Here is a 20,965-nt window from a genome sequence, read left to right on the forward strand (position 1 = left end):
TGGTCCCTCTGCCCCACTAGTCAGCAAGGTGCTACTATTTAGATCGTGGGTGCATCCAAGATGTTGTCCTTTTGTTTGATAGGCGGAGGATAGCATTTGGCACATTCACTGAATAAAAGTAGAGCATTGCTGTTTAGTTTGCCAGTCCCAGGCGGTTCAATGGCCGACTCTCTGCATGTTTGGACGTTGTTTCCAACTCAAGCTTTGAAATCCCCCATCAGTAGGAGAACTGATTCATGCTCCTAAGAAAAAAATGCTCCAGAGGCAAAGGTTCTGCTTACTAGGCTTTTGACTGGTGCTGCTGCATGTTAAAGTAATACATTTAAAGTATTAGTTTAGAGAATATAAATACATCCCATTCTGCCTTTTTTTAATGGTATATTTGTTAAGTACTTACTATGTACCAGGACTGTACTAAGCACTGAGGTAGATACAAGATAATCAGGATAGACATAGTCCATGTCCCAGATGAGGCTCACGGTCTTAAACCCCATTTTACAGATGAGGTAAATGATACACAGAGAAGTTAACCCTAGGTCATGCAGCAGACAAGAAGCAGCAGAACTGGGATTAGAACCCAAGTCTTTTGACTCCCAGGCCTGTGCTCTCTCCAATAGGCCATGCTGCTTCTCTTGATCTTTCAGAGAAGTTGCAGAAACTTCCAGGGCATATTATGGTGCACAGAGCGCCACCTTAGATGTCTGGGACTCCGTTCCCGAGAGGCCCGCCCGCCCGCCTGCCATCACACCGCGTGGCCTTGCTGCTCCCGGAAGGATCCTCTCCTCAGAGCGCCGCCATAGACGCCCTAGACTCCGTTCCCGAGAGGCCCGCCCGCCCGCCCGCCATCACACCAGGTGGCCCCCGCTGCTCCCGGACGGCTCCTCTCCTCGGAGCGCCCCCATAGACGCCCCCTGCTTCCACACCCCGCCCCCCCCATTTAAGCGACCTTCCTTAAAGTGCCTCCCATCCCCCACCTTCCCGGTCCGGTCCTGACCGACTCTCCCCTGATTGATTTCATTGCCGTGCAGTTAACACATCACTACAGCAATTAGGTAGCCTTAATAAGACTAAGTAAATACTAATATTTAAAACAGGGAGAGAACACACATACCACCCATGTGCTTTTATAATGATTGAGTGCCATTAGACTGTTTCAAAGCCTAATGTACCTGAGTTTTCTTTCATTTCTGCCAGTAAAAGTGTGCTTAACTATAAACTGAATAACTGTATTTTAGAAGTTTTCTGTTTCCTTTTTGGGATCAGAATGGAAAGCATCTTTTAAATATTCAGAATCTCAGGAACCTTAAGTCTTTTGAAGTTGCTTAAACCCGGGACCTCAGTACAGCCCCCTCACTCCCTAATAGTCATGAGCGAAATGAGTCTTTGCATGCTAGTCTCATTTGCCACTTTCATCTCAAAGCTTTATTTCATCAAATGAAAATAGATTTATAATGTGCCTCTCATAACAAGGTACAGATTATTCATTCACTCCCCAAGCTCCGGATGTGTGCATGCGTGCATGCAAGACTGATTTTGTTTTATTTTTCTAAGAAATACCTTCTGCTTCTTGGGCTTTGGTTTTTAATATATTCTGTTCCACCAAGCAGTGCTTCCTGGGACTTGTTAGAAGGTGAAGACGTCAGTTTTGGAACTTTGACCAACACCAGAATTTCAGTAACCAATTAACAAACTGTTAATTTGTGTTAGATTAAAATTATTACTCCTATCGATTTTGATACTCTCATTTTTACTCCCAAGGTGTCACTTGCTCCACACTGTTGCCTCCACCTCATTGGTGTTTTTTTCTGGATCTCTAGATCTGTTTCTTTTTGTTTGACCCTGTCTGTTCTTTTCAATCAATCGATCATGGGTATTAATTGAATGCTTACTATGAAGCGCTTGGGGGAGTATAATACAACAGAATTAGCAGACACGTTCCCCACCCATAAAAAGTTTTCAGTCTTCTGGGGAGGCATCTTTTTTTAGATGTTTCCACATCAGGTGTCTGACAGTCTTTAGAAATATTGGCTTTTTATATGCCCTCTTTTGCTTCCTCTATTCTAATTGCCTGCCTCTCTTAGTTTATCCTTCTTTCCAGGGGCTAGTACCAGGGAGAGTACCAGTGTGATTTTTAGCAAAGTCTCCTCTCGGTCATCACATCTTAGTTAAAAGGACTCTCAGACTTAAGAATGATGCAGAAGATTCAAGGATACAAAAGGCAGTTTTTCCCTGAATCCCGCCTCCTTCTGTATTCCCTCCTGGTTCACAATCCAAATAGCATATAAACATAGAGGAGAGAGAGCGGAATCGGGGACCCAAGATTAACCTAGAAGATTGCTCCAACCATGCAAGCTATGCAAGTGCCAGGCACGAAGTAGTTTGGGTGACAGTCTGGGCAGGTAGTTTCAACAAAAATCTTCTAAAGCCTTAAATGTGGCAGTGGTGATTGTAGTTGAGAAGAAACTAAATTCTCGAGGCTTTGTGCCACCTCAGGGGAACCCACTAATTGAGAAATAACATCCATAAAGAATAATTTAATAACAGTATGTAAAACTAAAAACAATAACTGAATGTGACCGGCTGTCCAGAATTAAGCAAAATAAGATGAAGTGTCCATTGCCAGCAGCCACACAACGTAAAGTAAAATGACAGCTGCAATAATTCTCCCTTCCCAGAAGTGGCCCTTCTCACCTTCTAGGGATGACAGCCATTTCCACCACCCGCCGCTGCTTGCAGCCCTTTGAAGTTCATCATTTAGGGCTTGGGTTTTGGTTTTTGAGCGGAGAATATTCTAAAGTTCACGAGGCAAGCCGCCCCGCTTCCTAATTCCAGAGCACTTTCTCCCCTAGCAGTAAGTGCAGTGGTGGGAGCTGTGAATGTTCAGGGCCATGTGTTTCACAAGGCTGCTCTAGCAGATCTTTGTCCTCCCTCTTTCCTCCTGACTTCCACACGGTAACTGATTCATTAGGCAGATGGGGCCAATGTGGAGTCCAGCAAATCCAGTTGAGTAAATAGGGGCTAGGCTATTTGGTCAATCAATCCATGGTGTTTAATGAGTGCTTACTGTGTGCAGACCGCAGGACCGAGTACTTGGCTCAGAGAACTCGACAGAGTAAGTAGACGTGATCTCTGCCCTCTCAGAGATCAGACTTTACAAACCATGTGACATGCATTCTGTGTTTGTATGGGAAGCCGATTCCGTTTTATATCTGCTTTGAGTTGGATTCTCCTGCTTAAGTTTCATATATGGAGAGATCATGTTTTACTCTTTTCCTGGTGTTAGTATTTCCTGTTTTGTTCTCCAGCTCCGCTCCCGCCAAACACCACAAAAATCAGTTCTTGCTGGTGGATGAGCTGAACAAGTATTTGGGTAGATGATGCATCTGGAAACCAGAAAGACACTGTCTGGTATTATTATTATTATTATTACTCTTACTATTATTGTTGTTACTATCATTATTATATTTAAGCTCTTATTATGTGTCAAGCCCTGTTTTGAGCGCTGGGATAGATATGAGTTAATCAGTTCAAACACAGTTCCTGTCCCACATGGGGCTCACCATCTAAGTAGTAGGAGGGAGAACAGGCATTGAATCCCCATTTTACAGATAAGGAAACAGGCACAGAGAAGTTAAGTGATTTACCCAAGGTCACACAGCAGGCAAGTAACGGAGGTGGCATTAGAACCCGGGTCCTCTGACTCCGAGGCCCATGTTCTTTCCACTAGGCTACACTGATCCTCCTGTGAGTAACTCTTCCTTGGAGGTTAGTTATTTACCCTTTCTGGATATTAGATTCCCATTGAGTAAATGGTTTTTCCAGTCAACTCATGTTAATCTGGTAGTCTGAATGCATCCATTCATCTCTAGAGATCAGTTGTTTATTCCCCATTCCCCAATAAGGTATTGCTGGAGTATTTTTTGAATCTGAAAACACATTAGCCATTTCTCATTTTAAAACATTGAGGTGCTATAAAGGGGTCGACCACTTTCTGCAGCCTTTGAAAATGCAGGTGAAAGTGTGTCTCAGCTGTTGATTCTTCCACCCAGCAGAGATCCTACAGTCAGTGGCCTCTACCTGCACCCCTTCTCTAGAAGTCTGCTAGGCACTTGGTTTAGGTGAAACCATTCTTTTCAGGCTTCCTTCATAATAATGACAATAGTTGTGGTAATTTGTTAAGAGCCTATTATGTGCCAAACACTGTACAAACTGCTAAGGTAGATACAAGATAGGCTGGACACAGCCCCTGTCCCACATGGGACTCACAGTCTAAATAGGAAGGAGAACGGGTATTGAATCCCCATTTTACAGATCAGGAAACTGAGGCAGAGGGAGCTTAAGTGACTTGCCCTGGGTCACACAGCAGGCAAGTGGCAGAGCTGGGATTAGAACCCAGGTACTCTTACTCCTAGGCCTGTACTCTTCTCTTAGAGAAGTAGCATGGCTCAGTGGAAAGAGCACGGGCTTTGGAGTCAGAGGTAATGGGTTCAAATCACGACTCTGCCACTTGTCAGCTGTGTGACTTTGGGCAAGTCACTTAACTTCTCTGTGCCTCAGTTCCCTTATCTGTAAAATGAGGATTAAGACTGTGAGCCCCCCGGGGGACAACCTGATCACCTTGCATCTCCCCCAGCACTTAGAACAGTGCTTTGCACATAGTAAGTGCTTAATAAATACCATTATTATTATTATTATTATTATTATTATTGTTCCCACTAGGTCAAACCACTTCCTGGGGATGCACTCCTGTTCCAGGGTACTAGTCAGCCAAATATATGGCTCCCCCTTAAAACAAATGAGCTCCCAGGAAGTAACAGATCTGGGAGAGAACCAGGTTCAGTGTGGAGCCCACCCTGCTACTTGGAGAATAGCACAGGATCCTTACTGGACATTATTATGTCCATGTGGGGAGGAAGCGGGGGAGAAAGTAGCAAGCATAAAGGAGTGTAAGCAAGCATAAAGGATGAAGGAGTGGCCTTCCTTGCCAATCAGTCAACAATTCTGATAATAAAAATAATAATAATTGTCATATTTAAGCACCTACTATAAGAGAAGCAGTGTGGCCTAGTGGAAAGGGCATGGTCCTGGGAGTCAGAGGACCTGGGTTCTGTTACTTGCCTGCTGTGTGACTTTGGACAAGTCACTTAAATTCTCTATGCCTCAGCTTCCTCCTCTGTAGAATGAGAATTTAAATCCTACTCCCTTCTAGTTAGACTATGAGCACCATGTGGGACAGGGACTGTGTCCAACCTGATTATCTTGTATCTACCTCAGTACTTTGTAGAGTGCTTGGCACATAGTAAGTGCTGAAGTACCATAAAAAACAAGAACAAAAACAAAAATAAAAAACAAAACAAAACATTGTACTAAGCACTGGAGTGGATAAAATCCAATCAGATCAGATGTGGTCCCTTCCCATCATGGGTCTCATAGTCTAAGATTAGTCCATCAGTCATATTTATTGAGTGCTTACTGTGTGCAGAGCACTGTACTAAGTGCTTGAGAGAGAGCAATACAACAGAGTTGACAGACACATTCCCTGCCCTCAACAAGTTCAAATCCTAGAGGGGGAGACAGACGTTATAGAAATAAATGAATTACAGATATGTATATAAGTTCTGTGGACCTGAGGAAGGGGTGAATAAAGGGAGCAAAATCAAATGCAAAGGCAACACAGAAGGGAGTGGGAGAAGAGGAAATGAGGGCTTAATCAGGGAAGTCCTCTTGGAGGAAATGTGCCTTCAATGAGGATTTGAAGGTGGAAAGAGTGTGTGTTGGATATGAAGAGGGGGGCCATTCGAGGCCATAGGCAAGACGTAGGCAAGAGGTTGGTGGTGAGATAGATGAGATTAAGAAGCAGTGAGAAGGTTGGCATTAGAGAAATGAAGTATTTGGGCTGGGTGGTAGAAGAAGAGGAACTAGGTGAGGTAGCAGGGGGCGAGGTGAGTGAGTGCTTTAATGAAGGTGAGGATTTGTGCATCAAGAAAGGGGAAGTTGGGTAGGGAGCCCAAATAGGACAGGATGCCCTGGGATAAGTGGAGGGGATAAAGAGATCAGATGTTGCTCTGGTGGGACAGGACAGTGTTGTGGGGAGGGGATTTGTGGGCGAAAAGGCAGGTGAGAAGATTGTGTTTGGAAAGTGGAATTTCAGAGTTGGGGAGGGTAAAGATTGTACAGTGAGTACAAGATGATGAGATCGAGTCTGTTTCCAAGTTAGTGAATGGGTGAGCTGGAGTAGAGCAGGTCAGTGGAGTTGGGGAATGAGAGGAAGTGGGTGCTGGGAAGTAATCTGGGACATCCACCTGACTACTGAAGTACCAGTGGATCAGTGTAGTGATGGATTAGGAAGGTGAGGGAGACATCAAAATGGTTCAGAAAGTTGGAGGTAGGCTGTGGGGGGATGGGGGCATAGGTGATAGTGATCAGTAATTGGAGTGGATTGTAGAGTCAGATGGACTGAGTCAGAGTCAGTACACTTGGGGGATAAGTCCTCTGTTCCCTCCTACCTCTGTAGCTGCTCCTTCTTGGACTCTTTTGCCAGGTCCTTCTCTGCCTCCTATCCCCTAACCGTTGGAGTCCTTCAAGGCTTAGTTCTGGATCCCCTTCTAGTCTATTCTATCTACACCCACTCCCTTGGAAAATTCATTTGCTCCCATGACCTCAATTACCATCTCTATGCGGATGATTCCCAGATCTACATCCCCAGTCCTTATCTTTCTCCTTCTCTGCAGTCTTGTGTTTCCTCCAGGTGTCAAGGCATCTGTACCTGGATGTCCCCCCGTCAACCTCAAACTCAGTATGTCCAAAACCGAACTCCTTGTCTTCCCTCCCAAACCCTCTCCTTTCCCTGATTTTTCCATCACTGTTGATTACACCACCCTCCCTCTCACAAGCCCACATCATGGCATTATCTTTGACTTATCTCCTTCAATATGCATATTGTCAGTCACTAAATTTTGCCAATTATATCTCTACAACATGTCCAGAATTTACTCCTTCCTCCACATCCAAACTTATACTGGTTTAGAGAGAAGCAGCATGGCGTAGTGGATAGAGCACAGGCCTGGGAGTCAGAGAGTCAGAAGGTCATGGGTTCTAATCCCAGCTCTGCCATCTGTCTGCTGTGTGACCTCGGGCAAGTCACTTCACTTCTCTGGGCCTCAGTTAACTCATCTGTAAAATGGGGATTGAGACCGTGAGCCCCACGTGGGACAGGGACTGTGTCCAGCCCGATGTGCTTGTATCCACCCCAGCGCTTAGTACAGTGCCTGGCACATAGTTAAGCACTTAACAAATACCATTATTATTATTATTATTATTTAGGCACTTGTTACATCCTGTCTCGACTACTATATTGACCTCTCCACTGTCCTCCCTGCCCCCTGACTCTCCCCTCTCCAGTCCATGCTCCACTCTGCTGTCCAAATCATTTTTCTAAAAAAACTTTTAAGCACATGTATCCCCACTCCTCGAGTACCTCCATTGGTTACTCATCCATCTCCACATCAAAGAGAAGCTCCTCACCATTGGTTTCAAGTCACTCAGCTCTCTCTCCTACTACGTATCCTCATTCCTTTCCCATTACTCCCCAGCCCCCATGTTTTGCTGCTCTAATACCAACCTGCTCACTGTGTCTCACTTTTGCCTCATCCTGCAATAACTCCTGGCTCATGCCCTCTCTCCTGCCTGAAGCTACCTCTCCCTTCATCTCTAACAGTCCAGCACTCTCTCTCTCTCTTTCTCTCTTCAAAGTCCTACTAAAGCATATCTCCTTCAAAAAGCCTTCCCAGACTAAGCTCTCAGTTCTCCAACTTATTTCCCTTCTTTACTGTTGCACCTATGTACTTAGTACCACCCCCTACCCTTCTCGGGATTGCATCTGGAGAATTTCCAGTACTCTACCAACCTTGACTACAGGAGGGAGAGTCGAGCAGAGGCCTACCCATTCCATTCCTAGCTTGGGCAGTGGCTAGCGAGTGGAAGGCAATCTGCTATAAGTAAAAACTCACTTGTGCTGGGCAGCAGCTACATGGGAGAGAGTCGAGTGTGGAGACTCAAGTTTATTGCGCGGAAGAAGGCAATGCTAAACCAGTTCTGTATTTTTACCAAGAAAACTCTATGGATTCACTACCAGAATGATTGCATATGGAGGTGGGGCATTCTGGGAGAGATGTGTCCATGGGGTCACTATGTATCAGAGACAGCTGGACAGCATAAGACAAGACAAGACCAGCCCCTAAGCACTTAGTTACTCCACTCACACAGCACTTATGTACATATCCTTATGCTCAGTTTCTTCCCTTACCTGTAATTTATTTTAATGTCTGCCTCTAGGCTTGAGAGCAGAGATCAAGTCTTTCTGCTCTATTGTATTCTCTCAAATACTTAGTACAGTACTCTGCACAGAGTGGGTGCTCAGTAAATACCATCAATTGATTGAAAAAGCAGGCCAACCCCTCCCCCTTTTCCAGTGAGCTTTGAGAAGATTAGACTCTCCTTCCAAGAGAGCAGCAGGGGATCAGTGTCTCTTGGGAGAGCTAGGTTTCAGTGACGGTGAGGAAGAGGAAGGACTGAATAGGGAAAAGTTCAAGAATGAAGGGAGGATTTCCTGTGATGGAGCAGGGGTTCCACAGGCTGCATTCAACTGGGGCTTTTAAATCCTGTAGATCTCACCTTCACAACATTGCTAAAATCCACCCTTTCCTCTCCATCCAAACTGCTACCACATTAATACAATCACTCATCTTATCCCGCCTGGATTACTGCATCAGCCTCCTTGCTGACCTCCCAGCCTCCTGTCTCTCGCCACACCAGTCCATACTTCACGCTGCTGCCTGGATCATTTTTCTACAAAAACGCTCAGGACATGTCTCTCCACTACTCAAAAAACTCCAGTGGTTGCTCATCCACTACCGCATTAAACAAGATCTCCTCACCATTGTCTTTAAAGTACTCCACCACCTTGCCCCCTCCTGCCACACCTCACTACTCTCCTTCTACAACCCAGCCCACACACTTCGCTCCTCTAATGCTAATCTTCTCACTATGCCTTGATCTCACCTGAAGCAGCATGGCTTAGTGGAAAGAGCATGGGGTTGGGAGTCAGAGGTCATGGGTTCTAATCCCGGCTCCACCACTTGTCAGCTCTGTGACTTTGGGCAAGTGCTCTGCACACAGTAAGTGCTCAATAGATACGATTGAATGAATGAGAGAGGGAATGGCTCGAGGGGTGAGGAAGGGGAGGGTAGACGTGAGCTAGTGGGATGCGACGCTGGAGACGGGGTTTGAGGCCATGGTGGGAAAGAAGGACTAGAATGAAATGATTAAAGGAAGGGATTCGGGGAGTCATGGTAAAATACCAGGTCCTTCAGGGCCACAGTTTCTAGACCGTTATGTGGAGCGATAGTCTGGAGACTGTAACGACCAGTCCCTCATTTGGTGTTTCCACAGGGTCTAATCATGGGTTATTTCTCGCAGTTGTGAAGGTACAATGTTGGCCATGTAGGTAGGGGAGGGCTCTCTGGTGTGGATATATTCTCCATACCACAGTATGGAGCTGAGGTTGGCGAGCAGACCAAAGGATTCAGACCTATGCTCTCAGGAACAGTTGCTGGCCGGGCTCAGTCCTGTGGTCCCAAAGGCTCAGTTCAGTGATCATGTCTACTTCATTGTACTCTCTCAAGCGTACTCTCAAGTGTACTGTCTCTCACTGAACTAAGGTTCAGTGCTCTGCACAGAGTAAACACTCAATAAATACCATTGATTGATTGAATGACTGGTCCCGACCATAGCTGGTGAATTTGTCGACACTGCTTGAGGCTTGGGCTCACCGGAGCAAGCAGGCCGAGATGGTCAGTCAGGTTCTCTGAAGTGTATTCAAGCCAGGCACCTCAGTTCTGAGCTCCCTCTGATGGCTGGTAGAGGGGTTCAGTCTGGGAGTAGAGGAGGTTAGGTTCTGTGGTCCTATCAACAGCTGGTGGAGATGAGGTTTTCAGCAAGTCAATTTGATGTTTTGTTTCACAAGTGAATTAACAAATCCCTACCAAATAAATCAAGGTATGAAAGCAGTCAGTTCTTCTGTAATGTGGGGATGGTGTTCCCGAAGAAACTTGCGTTCATGAAAACTAACATTCTAGCACATTGCAACCAACTTGGCATGCCTCCCTGTTCAGAAACTTTGCGATGAGGTATCGTTTTCTTCCAGCCCTGATTTGTGTTGTATCTAGCCAGGTGGCCACTGGGGGAAGAGCGTGCTCTCCCAAACATGTGACAAAAACACGTGTTAAAGAAGAATGGACTGTACTTGAGTGCTAAATGGCTGAGACAATGCCATGCCTGGAGAGGAGAACAATTAATCCAGGAAGGCCTCTTGGGGAAAGTGACATTTTAAGAGGGCTTTGAAGGTGGCAAGGGATGTGGTTTGGCATATTCGAGGTTGAGGGGAGTAAACTAGCTCTCTTCCTCCCTTCAAAGCCCTACTGAGAGCTCACCTCCTCCAGGAGGCCTTCCCAGACTGAGTCCCCCCTTTTCCTCTGCTCCTCTTCCCCTCCCCATTGCCCCCACTCCCTCTCTCTGCCCTTCCCCCTTCCCCTCCCCACAGCACTTGTGTATATTTGTACATATTTATTACTCTATTTATTTTATTAATGATGTGTATATAGCTATAATTCTATTTTTCTATTCTCAAGTAGACACCTGTCTACTTGTTTTGTTTTGTTGTCTGTCTCCCTCTTCTAGACTGTGAGCTCCTTGTTGGGGAGGGACTGTCTCTATGTATTGCCGATTTGTACTTTTCAAGTGCTTAATACAGTGCTCTGCACACAGTAAGTGCTCAATAAATACGATTGAATGAATGAATGAATAAAAGCAGATTGAAGGGTATGAGCAGTGGGTTGGACGTGGGAGAGATAAGAATGAGGGACAGGGAAGAGTAAAGAATGCAAGCTGCAGGGTAGCAGGATAAGAGGGTGGTTAAATAAGATGATGCTGGCTGAGGGAGAAGAGTTTCCTCTGCCTGGACCGCGAAACCCCTAAAGCAGTTCCTGGGGTCTTCAAAGCTGTCCTTGGACTGTAGGAGCTCCAGCCCTAGAGCTCTAAATCCCCTACCAAAATTAATTGCATGAAGCAGCATGGCCTAGTGGAAAGGGCCTGGAAGCCAAGAGACCTGGGTTCTAATCCTGGCTCTGCCATGCATTTTCTGTGTGACCTTGGACAAGTCATTTTACTTTTCTGTGTTTCAGCTACCTCGTCTGTAAAATGAGGATTAAATCCTACTCCCTCCTACTTTGACTGTGCTCACCATGTGGGGCAAGGACTTTGTCCAATTTGATTAACTCGTATCTATCCCAGCATTTAGTACAGTGCCTGGCAGGTTGTAAGAGCTTAACAAATACCATTAATGGCAACATGTATCATTATTATCATCATTATTATTTTTATTATCATGTTTTTGTGCAGTGCCCTATATGCTCACCTTAAATAGGCACGTCCTTTACTTATTAAAGGTGAACACTGGATTTTCTTTTCTTTAAGATATTTAGGTGGTCATGAGAGATAGGTGAGACTAGACAAAGTAAAATACTGTGAGGGCATGTGCTGTCCAACTGAGTCACGCTGTTCTGTAGAACATTACAATCTTGACCTTATGAACTCTCTGATACATTTTATCCCCTAAATATAGGAAACCATTTACACCAAATAAACTGCTAAACCAGTTAAGGGCTTTTTTGAAAAGACTGTTCCTTGAAGAATAAGCTTCAATAAACTTTGTCGTTCATAAACTACCATAAATCTGATATGAATATAATTAAAGCAGCTTTTCCCAAAGCACCCAGTCGAGTTACTCCGAAATGTTTACAGAAGTCCTCTTGATGGAATTTATAATGAAACGTTCGGCATAATTTTGTTGTTGTCAGTATGATACTTTATCTTGAGGCTTGATAGCCTGATGCGCAAGGGTTTTCCACCCCCTTCTGTCTTCTGCGAACGTTCCATATGGCACTGTTTAACTGTTCTCTCCGGCACAGGTTGCCGCATACCAGACAGACTTCCCTTCAGGTGCTTGACTCCAGATGTGGTTTAATTCCCTTTCAGCATTCTTACCAGCGATGCTTCCAACAGCTGTTGTATCACCCCAAGAGCATGTAGATGAACAGGCGCTTGAGCAAGTGGCCATTCAAGATCCACATGTGTGACTGAGCACAACCCTGCTGAGCACAAGTTTATTTGGACTATTTAATTTTTGCCCGATGAAGGATGATAGATACATTTTCCCTCAAATCTACATTGCCTGTTGAAACAGTGCAGAGAGTGGAACATTCTTTACAGGAATGTAAAGTACGCTAACCCGATTGCCTTGTCACCCAGGTCTAGGTGTGGAGAGGCTCTCCAGGGCTGGGGTCAAAGCTAGGATGGGGCAGAGAGAGACAGAGACACTCACATGGAAAGATGGGAGCAGAGAGGGAGAGAAGGAAGAAAGGGAGAGGAAGGAGGAAAGGAGAAGTTTGCTGAGCTACTATCCTACACCCTACCCCTCCACTGCTGCCCCTCAGGAAGAAACACTGTCAGAAGTGACGATGACCCCAACTGAACTGGTCTTTTGGAGGCTGGTCTTTGGTGTTCCCAGCACAGCCAGAAGTCTATCATTCCAGCCAATCTGGAAACTCCCAGAAACAGCCAGCTCAGCCATGGTGGTAGCAACAGTGGCTGTTGTCATTGCCAAAAGCCTCTCCTCCTCTCCTTATGTTGCCTCCTACCATACAGTTCCATCTCTGGGGTTTCCTCCCACCATCCTAGCCAAACTTGAAACCCAAAGGCTATTCAAATAGTGGTGCAGAATCCTAAAATTTGTGACTGCTTCACCCAAATCAGAATGGCCAGTCACATTACATTTACCTCCCTCCCCTCTGACCATCTTTTCTGTCTTATGTGGCTCAGAATCTCTGATTTCCAGTTTGGAGCTTCAAGCTGTTCTCCATGGGACTCAAGAGTTATGTTAGAAAGGAAATATTCAGGGAATTTTATTCTAAAGAGGTAGACAGAGACTCTCTTTTAAAATCTTGATGAAACTGGTCATTGGCTTTCCTCAGTTAGAAGGAAGGTTGAGTGGGGCTTGAAGAAGTCCAGGGAGATCAGGGCAGAGCCCTGGGTGGAGGGGAAAAGGAGACAGGATCTGCTGGGACACTTGGAGAAGTCTTATTAGATGAGGTAAGATTTTGGGAAGGTTTTGAATAAGGGGAGAGTTGTGGTCTGTGGGACTTGGGGAGGGAAGGAGGGAGTTCCAGACTGGTGGGGGGAAAGCATGAGTGAGGTGATGGAGGTGAGGTACAGTTAGAAGGTTGGCTTAGGAGGAGAGAAGAGAGTGGGTTGAGGTGTAACAGATGTATAAACTGGGATGAGTTGGTGGCTGAGGTGGATGAGGGCCTGCTTAACTACTGTGGGAGTTTGCTTTCGTTATTGCTTTAAAGCACTTGCTGAATGCACATCTGTGTCTTCTGCTCTTTTGTGCCTTCCCCTGATTTTAGTTTAAATTTGACTTGTCAAACCATATCTTACTGGGACATGCCTCACATATGTTTTCCTAGCTTTGGGTAAATTTACATAAAGGTTCTCTTAGAAATTTATAGTTTCTGAATTCCCACTATATGAGGTTTTACTTGGACTCTCTATGTGGGACCATCATTTCCCCCAACATTCCTTCCCAACCCTCAGGAGCCGTGTAAAGGAAAGCACTCTCCCTCTGCCCCTCGTTAAGCCTCTATGTGAAGCAGATTTTTGCCTGCTTAAGCAGAGAATTGCTGCCAAATGGCAGTGGCCTGCACTGCCACCCTCTTTACACTTCCCCATCATGGCACTTTGAGCCACTTGGAGAACTGTTTGGGGGAGAGAGAAAAATATGGCTGCCTCGCTGGGAGAGTTATTGGAATCGGAAAGATACCCCCAAGTGGTAGTAAGTCTTTGGGGGTCCCCAGCCAAGGATATGGTGAATAATGACTTTGCCCCAGGTACAGGAGCAGAACACCTTCCCACTTCCCCCCAACCCCTTTTCCCTTCAGTCTGAAAAGGCTCTCCACAGATTTACAACTCCCTAATTGTTCCTTACCCACAGAGCAGAATTGGGCTCACTGATAATCAACTAAACACTTCCTCATTTGAAAAGAAAGGCAAAAACTGTAAAAGGATTAGGAAAGTTGAGAAGAAATGAGAAATGGTGTCTTAGTGAATGAAAGGGGTAGTTGTGTCAGGAAACAATCTGTCACAGGACAGGTTGAAGAACCTCTTATACAACCCCATTCCCTAATTGATCCCCCTGCAGAGTTAGGGAGCACAACACTAGACAAAGTGTCAAATACACAAGAGAAGTTAATAAAAGCTTTTCACAGTGGTGATGGCATTCAAAATATCTGCCTGGATAAAGCTTCAACAAATATCCGCCACACAGACCTTTATACAAAGGGTCCTCTCAGCTGGCTCATCTTTCTACACGTTTCCATGAGCTGCTAAACAGATCCAGAGATAGCTCTGATTTGAAATACTACGTGCATATTTCTAAATTCATTCCTAAGCTCACTGAAATAACTATTTGGGGAATGATATGATCCACTCTTTGGTAGGAACCAGAAGATAAACAATAACTATTTCATTCTTCAGAAAAAAGCCTAAACAATGCTTTTCAAAGATGAATTTCCTCTTCCTTGTCCATGTAAGACAAATCTCTGGCTGCGATATATGCTGTGTGATTCTCCACAAAAATACTTTATCTTTCTTGTTTTTGAAAATCTCCCAAGTGCCTTTTATAGAATGTAAATACTTTATATGCTTACTCTAGAGACAGTTACCTAGTTTTGACAACATGTTGAAATGCCTCTTGCATTACTGTGCCTTGGATAAAAAGTCTCTTCACTGATTTGGTTATGCAACATTTTGTTCACCAGGAGAGCTGTTTAAAATATCTGCAGATTTCCTCCAGGTTCTGATTTGTTAAATATATATATGTGTGTGTGTGTGTGTGTGTGTGTGTGTGTGAATGTGTATACGTACATATATATATATATATATATATATATATAGATTTTATATGTGTATATCCCCCTCTCAGGGGTAAATAAATATATTAAAGTAAGCTTTGAGATGTATAGTACGATATAACAATGATAAATGATGTTGTGTGTAATTTTTCTACTATTAACATAAAGTAATATAAACTGAAGGACACTAGTCTATTGAGAGAGTTAGTAGCTAATGTTCCATATCAGATGTGGACAATGTCAGGACTGAATACAGATTAGGCAGTGTCCTTTTCTCCCCGGGGGAATTAAACTTTGAGACACCACTGGCTGCCAATGGTTTTACTGCATTTGATTGGTGCCTGTGGTGTCTTTCTTGGTCTATTAATTCAAGAGCCGTAAATGACAATGTGAGCAAAAAGCCTTTCCAGTGGGATGCCTTTCATTTATGTTTGCTTATATCTACCATATCTAGTCAATTCATTTGGTCACAATAAATGTTTTAAAATCATGTGCATTACCTATCCTTCATTATGGTTCTTGGCATTTTTCTTTGCTATGAAATGATTCTCATGGGAATTTAAAAATGCAATAATCCCTGGTTTCAATGTTCCCCTAAGGTGAAGGGCACAGGGGCAGGATACAGAAGGAGAGGTAGAACCCAGGACCTGTCCGTTCTTTCCTTCCTGTCATGCAACATTCCTTATTTTGTGAACTACTGAAAGATGGAGGACCCACCCCAAGACCCGACAAAAGTTGAGAAAAGATATAAATGTAGATATGACTGCTGAATTTTAAGAAGCCTTAACCTACAGTCCAGGATGTGCACGTTGACCATGAACTTTTGATCAGAAGCCCTGTTAGCAGAAGGTAGCGACACAGTGTTTTTGTTTCGACGTCACTTTTCCCAAGCATGAACTACAGTCCAGAGTGGCAGCACAGTCCACTTGTGCAGACACAGTGGGTGTTACAGAGTGAGGTCTGAGGGGTTTTATATTGCACTTCTTGTGTATCCTGGCCTTCCTTCCCTCCAAGGATGTGGAATTGATTCACAGCTAAGGGAAAAATAAACCTATTCTTCTGGAAAAAAAAGTTTGAAAATCTATATAAAATCTGACTTATTCATTGTGTTTTGTACCTTTTCCCTCTATTGTAGTATTTCCGAGAATCTGCGTAGTTGAATAGCATAGCATAACTTAAAAAGGGCACGTTTTATACCAGATAGAAATATCCATTTATTTACCAGCTAGCACATTTTTGTGTGGTCAGCGTGCTTTTTGATTTTCTTACTTAGGGGTCTTTTCTTGAAAGTATTGTAGTGTTGTTGGATTTGCTAGAGTTTTTGTTAACTTTTCAAACTCCGCCCCCATTCATTCATTCATTCATTCAGTCGTATGTATTGAGCGCTTACTGTGTGCAGAGCACTGTACTAAGCGCTTGGGAAATACAGGTTGGCAACATATAGAGACCGGTGTAAGAAGCATAGTGAAACCTCCCTTATAATAATAATAATAATAATGTTGTCATTTGTTAAGCGCATATTATGTGCCAAGCACTGTTCTAAGCACTGGGGGGGATACAAGGTAATCAAGGTTGTCCCACAGTCTTAATCCCCATTTTACAGGTGAGGTAACTGAGGCCCAGAGAAGTGAAGTGACTTGCCCAAAGTCACACAGCTAAGTGGCAGAGCTGGGATTAGAACCCATGACCTCTGACTCCCAAGCCCGTGCTCTTTCCACTGAGCCATGCTGCTTCTCTATCAGCATCAGAATTGTGCATTGTTATTCTTTGGGTGGGTTGGAATATGATCATTTGGTCATGGTCCATAAATTTTTTCTTTGCACTAAAACAAGGTTAGAATATCTTCAATGCAATTATAAAAATGTATTAAAACCCAGGAGGAGAAAAATATGGTGTGAGATGAAGTTTTAATGATTGCCTAAATGTTTAGCGTTCCATGGAAAAAATCAGGCTTTTTGGCAACAGAGTTAGAAGGACATGTTAACTTGAGTTAACATTTATTTCTTTTAATATATGCTATGCATTTTCAGTGTTGAGAGACAGATTGTTAGTTTTGAGTTTTCCACCCTGAACTGTACTTCAAGTTCCTCATTCCTTTGTTAAAGAAACTCTTTAGCAAGCAAATGATCTGGAGCATGGCTTTGGGTGGGACTTAGAAGAGTGCCAGCAAGGCAAGGACTTTTGCCTTTGATCATCCTTTTCACTACTCTTATGGTTGTGAAAAATTACCTGTACTCATCAAGGATTCTCTTTTGGTTCCTCCTTCTAGGTGCCTGTGGAAAAATGCTATTAAATGATTGGTCTTCACAATCGAATTCAGCATCTAAATGAAATGTTTTTTGTTTGTTTTTAATGGTATTTGTTAAGCATTTACAAATACTGCCAAGTGCTGTACCAAGTGCTGGGGTAGATACAAACTAATTAAGTTGGACACAGTCCATGTCCCATGTGGGGCTCAGAGTCTTAATCCCTATTTTACAGATGAGGTAACTGAGACACAGAGAAGTGAAGTGATTTGCCCAGGGTCACACAGCAGTCCAGTGGCGGAGCTGGGATTAGAACTCAGGTCTGCTGACTCTCAGTCCCAGGCTCTTTCCACTAGGCAATACTGCTTCCCTTCCATGGATAAATGCCATCCTGTTTGCCAGTGTTTCACCTGCAAGGAATGTGGTGCAGGAAGAGTAGAAAACTCCCCTCTTTTTCTGTTTACTATTAGAGTGGATTGTCTCTTGCCCTAGTAAAAAAGGAATCAAATATGGAAAGGTATAAAAAATACCCAATTTTTGTACATATTCCCTTTGGATAAGGTAATAATGTTATGTAATGTAACTCAGAACCCTCCACTGCCTCATACACAGGGGACTTTATCCAGAATATCTTGAGTACTACTCTGAAACAGCCCAATATGTGCATATTGCATATGTAAATGTGGACATGTGTGATTGTCGGCCAATCTTTATAGATCACATTTATTTAAATAGATAATATATATTACTATATATACTCATGTATAATAAAAATAGATGGCTATACTTTAGAAGATCTACAGAGTGGTGTTTATGGAAAACACTAATTATTCTTGGGAGAGTTTAAAATTTTTTTAAAGGCAGGAAAAAAATAAAATTGGTTTCCTGCTTCCTACTGGGAAGCAGCATGGCTCAGTGGAAAGAGCATGGGCTTGGGAGCCAGAAGTCATGGATTCAAATCCTGGCTCCGCCACTTGTCTGCTGTGTGACTTTGGGCAAGTCACTTAACTTCTCTGTGCCTCAGTGACCTCATCTGTAAAATGGGGATTAAGACTGTGAGCCCCACGTGGGACAACTTAATCACCTTCTATCCCCCCTAGTGCTTAGAACAGTGCTTCGCACATAGTAAGCACTTAACAAATACCACCATTATTATTATTATTATTAATTATTCATTTCTCTCCGGCTGTAGTTTTCTGAGACATTCTGAAGTCGCCTTCATTTTCCACCCATCTCTTTTTCTCACTTTCATTTTAATTTTAGGTGACTATATTTTCTAGTCAAGTATATTTGTCTAGTTGTCCTTCATATTCAAAGATGAGCCCCATTGATAGTGAAGTTTACCTTTGCATTAGAATGTGATTGAACAGGCTGATAAGTAGGGTGATCCTCAGGACACTATGCAACTGGAGGCGAGAGTTTTTAGTGTCTCCCCACCCCTCCACCCCCCCAAAAAATATGGCATATACCATAATATTTTCAAGTAGATGGTCACACACACGTTGGGCTGAGTTGGATCTGGAATCATTTCTAGGCTGGAGAGGGTGATGCTGAGCAGGGGCAACTTAAGGGCCTGGGACTGGTATGCAGGCAGAGTAGGGTCAGGCTGCTGGACCTATTTTTTAAATGAAATAAATTCAATTGTCTTGACAGATTTTTTTGTGGTTTTGTTTTTTTCATGAGGCAGAAGGAAGGATATTAAAGGAGGAACATGCCCCAGCAGGAAGGCTAGTGGGAAAGATGATGAGGGTCCTGGGAAGGAGCAGAGAGGCCAAGGGTGGATATGGGAGTAGCAAGAAGCAGAATGGCCTATTGAAAGAGCACGGGCCTGGCAGTCAGAGGTTCTGGGTTCTAATCCCGGCTCCGGCACTTGCTTGCTATGGGACCTTGTGCGAGTCACTTAACTTCTCTGTTTCTTGTTTTCCTCATCTGTAAAATGGGGGTTCAATACCTGTTCTCTCTCCTACTTAGACTTGCGAGCCCCAGGTGAGTCAGGGACTGTGTCCAACCTGCTCATCTTGTATCTACACAGTGCTTGGTTTCTAGTAAGCACATAACAAATACCACTATTATCATTATTGTAATTATTTATCATTATTATTATTATTGGCAGGAACTACATGTTATAGCAATCCCTGACCCGCAGGATGCTCACAATTTAAAAATGAGAGAGGGAGGATTGGATGAATAATGTACACACATGGAAGGATGAAACAATAAAAACAGAAAAACAATATAGAAGGCAAGGGCAGCCTGCTAGACCATAAGCTTCTTGAGGTCAGGAATCAGATCTACTAACTCTATTGTGTCATACTCTCTCAAACACTTGATACAGTGCTCTGCACAATAAACAATCAATCAATGAATGGTATTTATTGAGCACTTACTATGTGCAGAGTACTGTGCTGAGTGCTTGGGAAAGTGCAGTGCAGTATCCTTGTTCACAAGGAACTTTTAGTCTACAGCAGGAGACAGATGTTAAGTTGTGGATAGGGGAAATAGAGTATAAGGATAGTGCTTGAGAAGCAGTGTGCCTTAATGGAAAGAGCCTGGGCTTGGGAGTCAGAAGTCATGGGTTCTAATTCTGGCTCCACCACTTGTCAGCTGTGTGACTTTGGGCCAGTCACTGAACTTCTCTGTACCTGTTACCTTATCTGTAAAATGAAGCTTAAGACTGTGAGTCCCACGTGGGACAACCTGATTACCTTGTATCCCCCCCAGCGCTTAGAACAGTGCTTGGCACATAGCGCTTTAACAAATACCATCATCATTATTATTATTAATAAGGATAGGTATATAAGTGCTATGGGACTGGGATGTGTATCAAAGTGCTTAAAGGATACACAGCCAAGCACATGAGTGACTCAGAGAGGAGGGCAGGAGGGGAAATGTATAAGTGCTGTGGAACTAGGGTGGGGTGAATATCAAGTGCTTAAGGGATATAGATACAAGTATGCATAGGCAACTCAACGGGGAGGGTGAATAGGGGAAATGAGGGTTTATTCAGGGAAGGAGTTTTGGAGGGGATACGATTTTAGGAGGGTTTTACCACTGCTTGACATTGTGGCTAGAGGAGCAGTGCTTCGGGCTCCTCGCAGCTCAGTCTGTGTCCTCAGTCTCAATCACGGAGGCAGCCACAGGCTGCCTGACATTCTGAAAGTTGAGAATGCCTCATGCTGCCATCATTTTACTGGCCGGAGGAGGAGAGGCTGATGGGACTTCCAGTGGGGAAGGGGTGAAGGGGTTGGTGTGGCAGCCCCGACGGTCTGGTCTAAGGGAACTAGCTGAGGGCTGTTTGCTGCTGCTTCCTCAACCTATAGCAATAGTGGAAGCAGCATGGTTTGGTGTAAAGACCACATGCCTAGAAGTCAGGAGACCTGAGTTCTTGTCCAAGTTCTGCCATGGCCTGCTATATCATCTTAGGCCAGTGACTTTGCCTTAGTTTTATCATCTATAAAATGAGGATTATAATAATACCTGCCTCTCCCTACCTCTCAGGGATGTCGTGAGGGTAAAAGGGAAAAGTTAGCGTGAAAGCACTCGGGAAAAACAAAAAGTATCCTTCCAATCCTGATGATAGTAGTACTGTAAAGTTCTCATTTCAGAATTCAAAAACCCTTGTTCTATGAAATGCATGTGCATACTGCTATTTGTTCGTGTCAGCTAAGTAATGGTGTCACTCTCTCCCTTAAG

The 20,965-nt window shown here is 43.9% G+C and overlaps 1 protein-coding gene and 1 non-coding gene across 2 annotated transcripts in view; both read left to right on the forward strand.

Annotated features, from left to right (window-relative positions):
• WWOX (WW domain containing oxidoreductase) overlaps positions 1-20,965 on the forward strand; it is a 1,164,534-nt gene that overhangs the window by 747,094 nt on the left and 396,475 nt on the right. The gene's annotated exons all lie outside the window — the stretch shown is intronic.
• On the forward strand, positions 7,862-7,999 carry LOC119949768. The gene has a single exon (XR_005457305.1). It is a non-coding gene; the product is annotated as a small nucleolar RNA SNORA7 (small nucleolar RNA).

Source organism: Tachyglossus aculeatus, chromosome X2 (assembly GCF_015852505.1).
Source record: "Tachyglossus aculeatus isolate mTacAcu1 chromosome X2, mTacAcu1.pri, whole genome shotgun sequence".
NCBI lineage: Eukaryota > Metazoa > Chordata > Mammalia > Monotremata > Tachyglossidae > Tachyglossus > Tachyglossus aculeatus.